This window comes from Harmonia axyridis, chromosome X, assembly GCF_914767665.1.
Source record: "Harmonia axyridis chromosome X, icHarAxyr1.1, whole genome shotgun sequence".
Lineage (NCBI taxonomy): Eukaryota > Metazoa > Arthropoda > Insecta > Coleoptera > Coccinellidae > Harmonia > Harmonia axyridis.
The window spans coordinates 36401185-36406184 of record NC_059508.1 but is presented as its reverse complement, the minus strand read 5'-3'; the positions used below and the strand labels follow the sequence as shown (position 1 = coordinate 36406184).

The 5000-nt window shown below is 43.5% G+C and overlaps 1 non-coding gene across 1 annotated transcript in view; it reads right to left on the bottom strand.

Annotated features, from left to right (window-relative positions):
- The window catches only part of LOC123687578, a 1906-nt gene extending 1788 nt beyond the window's left edge, over positions 1-118 (bottom strand). The window contains exon 1 of the ribosomal RNA XR_006749296.1: positions 1-118. This exon is cut by the window's left edge and continues 1788 nt beyond it. This is a non-coding gene — a ribosomal RNA (small subunit ribosomal RNA).
- Between the last annotated feature and the right edge of the window lie 4882 nt (positions 119-5000).

Here is a 5000-nt window from a genome sequence, read left to right as displayed (position 1 = left end):
GGAACCATAACTGATTTAATGAGCCTTTCGCGGTTTCACCTTAATTTGGCTTGTACTGAGACATGCATGGCTTAATCTTTGAGACAAGCATATGACTACTGGCAGGATCAACCAGGGAACTGCGTGCTTATACGATCGGTCCACGAGATTGCCGGTATGGCCAAACCCGTTCGCCTCTCGTCATGTGGCACTAGCCATGTCGATTGACTTCGACTAGCGCCGCACATCAGTAAGTGCAAGTCCTCGACGAAACGACGTAACAGCCCCCAGTCAGCATGAGACTCAAGCTATATATACATCATCATCATCTCGGACAAAACACCGATCAAAAATGAGAAAGTTTCTAGAAACAATCCCTCGCCAAGGCGTCCATATATAATACGAACCCCCGGCTATCAACTAATTTCTTATACACATTCCATCTCGACCCTTCGCTATACATGTGAATATAACGACACGGTGATTCGAGATTCAACAATATTTGTCGCTCGGAACGAATTGAGTGGTTGCAAATTTTTTGTGAACATAACCCGCAACGGGCAGAGGATCACGATTTTAAGGTTGGTCGCTTAAAGGCCATTCGACTACAAAGAGACGAAGCGGACCGCGACCTCGCTGCATGAGGTTGACGAAAGCGACCCAAGATGCGAAAGCCGAAACCAACACACCTTGCCAGTACCCAAACGCCGAGGTCGGATTCGGGTCTACCACTTACCAACTGAATATCATCCTAAAAAGAACTCCAAACAGTCTAGGACAGGACCCATTCTCCACCCCTTCTATATATGTCAGGAGAACCCCGGATTCCCCTCCAGACACGATTTAGCAAACTTTTCCCGATCGATCCGACCCACCGAGGCCGTTTCGACCGTTCGCCGCGCCTACTAGAGCTGATTTCTTCGGACTCCGATCAGAAAATCCGCCGATGCATGTCGTTAACACCTAGTCCGCCTCGTCCGATCGATCGAGGCCGTTTCGACCGTTCGCCGCGCCTACTAGAGCTGATTTCTTCGGACTCCGATCAGAAAATCCGCCGATGCATGTCGTTAACACCTAGTCCGCCTCGTCCGATCGATCTAGGCCGTCTCGAACCACCCATCGCGCATCGAAAGTCGCATCTCTCGAACTCCGATCCGGAAATCGGCCGATGCATCACGTTAACTATTTCTTATATATCTAATATAATATACATGGAGACGGTAAGAATTCTTTTAATCGAAGATATACATATACTTCTCATCAATATCCAAAAGCTTATCGAAAAATAAATTACTCAACTTTTACGTGAAGAATCGTTCACCCAAACCTTATCCCCTATATATGTCAGGAGAACCCAAGGTTCCCCTCCAGACACGATTTAGCAAACTTTTCCCGATCGATCCGACCCACCGAGGCCGTCTCGACCGTCCGCTGCGCCTACTAGGGCCGATTTCTTCGGACTCCGATCAGAAAATATACCGATGCATGTCGTTAACACCTAGTCCGCCTCGTCCGATCTATCTAAACAGTCTCGACGCACCCAACACTCTTTCAAAGTCGGATTACTCGGACTCAATCTGAAAATGGACCGATGCATGACGTCAACACTTAGCCCGCCTCGTCTGATCTATCTAAGCCATCTCGACCCACCCAACACGCCTTCCAAGTCGGATCACTCGGACTTCGATCTGAAAATCTCCGGACTCATTTTTATGAATATCCCCAGTCAGTAAGAACGTTATTTCGCCAATATATACCAACAATAAACCATATTCCAATAGCTGAACCAAAAATATAATTCCCGATCCAAACGTTCTGCATCGCCCAACGCGACCACCTTCCCTATATATGTCAGGAGAGCACAGGGTTCCCCTCCAGACAACACTTACGCTCTATCCCCGACTCTCGGTCGATCGATAGGCCAGGTCAGCGGTGTCTGTTTCGGCCGAAGCTCGGACTTTGGTCAAAATGTTCCGATACAAAATTTGAACCAAGATAGATACAGATATGATTCCTTCTTAAATATACGTTGATTATCGAACAGAATATGGTAAATATTTTGCGATGACCGAGGATTTCATGAATTTTTTTTTTTTTTCGAAAAAATTTTCTATTATCGGAATTTCCTCAAATTTCATTTGGTTGCCTCCTAATGCTTATTAAAAATGATAACCAACAATCAGAATCATTATTTATCATTTATTTCAATTTTTATAATGAAAAACGTTCACGTCCTTTCGCGCCTCTCGATCGTCGTTTACGTGATGCATCGGTCAGCCCTAGTTTACGTGGTGCATCGGTAAGATCGAGTTCACGTTCTGCATCGGTCTGCCCGAGTTTACGTGGTGCATCGGTAAGATCGAGATTACGTGGTGCATCGGTAAGATCGAGTTCACGTTCTGCATCGGTCTGCCTGAGTTTACGTGGTGCATCGGTATGATCGAGTTTACGTGGTGCATCGGTAAGATCCAATTCACGTTCTGCATCGGTAAGATCCAATTCACGTTCTGCATCGGTAAGATCCAGTTCACGTGGTGCATCGGTAAGATGGAGATTACGTGGTGCATCGGTAAGATCGAGATTACGTGGTGCATCGGTAAGATCTACTTTACGTTCTGCATCGGTCTGCCCTTGTTTACGTGGTGCATCGGTAAGATCGAGATTACGTGAAGCATCGGTATGATCGAGTTTACGTTCTGCATCGGTCTGCCCGATATTACGTGGTGCATCGGTCTGCCCTAGTTTACGTGGTGCATCGGTTTGGACTTAGAGATATATTTTCGACGTGAAAATGTTCCGATACAACTTTTGAACCAGGATAGTTAGAGAGATGATTTTTTCTGGGATGTACGTGGATCGGGGAATGGATTGTGGGAAATAACTTGCCATGACCGAGGTGTCCTCGAATTTTTTTTTTTTTCGAAAAAAATTTTCTGATTGTGGAATTTTCTCAAATTTGATTTGGTTGCCTCCTAATGTGTTCTAAAAGAGTAAATCAGTAATCGGAATCGAAAAATATTTTTCGGATTTTTTTTTTTTTCGAAAAAAATTTTCTGATCGTGGAATTTCCTCAAATTCGATTTGGTTGCCTTCTAATGTGTTTTTAAAGCGTAAATCAGTAATCAGAATCAATATTCATTGTCGACTTTAATTTTTATAAGGAAAAATGTTCACGTCCTTAAACGCCTCCCCATCATCAGCCCGAGTCCAAGTCGATGTCAGTCCCGAGCGGACGGTGTCAGATACTACCTATCGCCGAGGTCTGGACTTGGCGAGATATTACGACGTGAAATGTTCCGATACAACTTTTGAACCAGGATAGTTAGAGAGATGATTTCTTCTATGTTGTACGTTGATTGTGGAATGAAATACGGAAAATAACTCGCCATGACCGAGGTGATTACGATTTTTTTTTTTTTTCGAAAAAAATTTTCTGATCGTGGAATTTTCTCAAATTTGATTTGGTTGCCTCCTTATATGTTCTAGTAGCGATAATCAACAATCAGAATCAAAATCCATGGTCGGGTTTGATTTTTATAAGGAAAAATGTTCACGTCCTTTTTTACAACCCCGACTCATTGACGATGTTAGAACCGAGCCGGCGGTGTCAGATACGACCGATCGCCCCGGTCCCGATCGTCATTTACGTTGTGCATCGGTCTGCCCGAGATTACGTGGTGCATCGGTCTGGACTTAGAGATATATTTTCGACGTGAAAATGTTCCGATACAACTTTTGAACTAGGATAGTTAGAGAGATGATTTTTTCTGGGATGTACGTTGATTGGGGAATGGATTGTGGGAAATAACTTGCCATGACCGAGGTGTTCTCGAATTTTTTTTTTTTTTTCGAAAAAAATTTTCTGATTGTGGAATTTTCTCAAATTTGATTTGGTTGCCTCCTAATGTGTTCTAATAGCGATAATCAACAATCAGAATCAAAATCCATGGTCGGGTTTGATTTTTATAAGGAATAATGTTCACGTCCTTTTTCGCCTATGTTCTTTTTCGACGTGAAAAGTTCCGATACAACTTTTGAACCAGGATAGTTAGAGAGATGATTTTTTCTGGGATGTATGTTGATTGACGTACGAAACTTGGAAAAAAAATAGAAAAGACCGAGGTACTCTAGAAAAAAAATTTATTGAAAATATTTTTTTGATTTCGGAATTAATTCGAAATTCATTCAGATGTCTTCTATCAATATCGCGAAAGAAAAATCAATAATCAGAATCGATATTCATCTAAGATTATTTCCTTTTGGATTGTGTTAACATTCGGTACGATCTTGTCTACGTGATGCATCGGTTTGTTTCTCGGCTCTTGTGAGCAAGTTGGACACTCGAGACGGCCTCCATCGATCGGATTAGGCGGGCTTTAATGTTAACGTGCTGCATCGGTGTGATCTTGTTTACGTCATGCATCGGTATAGCTTTAAATCGCGCCGTAAAGTCGTTCACGTCATGCATCGGTATCTTAAATCGCGCCGAAAAGTCGTTCACGTCATGCATCGGTATCTTAAATCGCGCCGTAAAGTCGTTCACGTCATGCATCGGTATCTTAAATCGAGCCGAAAAGTCGTTCACGTCATGCATCGGTGGCACAAAAAAAAGACGCCGATGCATGACGTGAGCCGACTTTTCGGCGCGATTTAAGATACCGATGCATGACGTGAACGACTTTACGGCGCGATTTAAGATACCGATGCATGACGTGAACCGACTTTTCGGCATGAAGTCAGCTAAAATTATCGTGTGCATCTTGGGTCGGTCCACGTACCGTAGATCAGAGAGGGACGACGTACATACATCGGATACATTTGTATCCAACAAGTTACGATCGTCGTCTGATCCAGCGGTAATCGGACCTACTCTCGTGAATTTATTTTGCCCCTTGAATAATTTTGTACCGATGCACGACGTGAAGTCGACTTTTCGGCATGGTTTAAGCTAAAATTATCGTGTGCATCTTGGGTAGGCCCACTTACTACAGATCAGAGAGGGACGACGTACATACATCGGA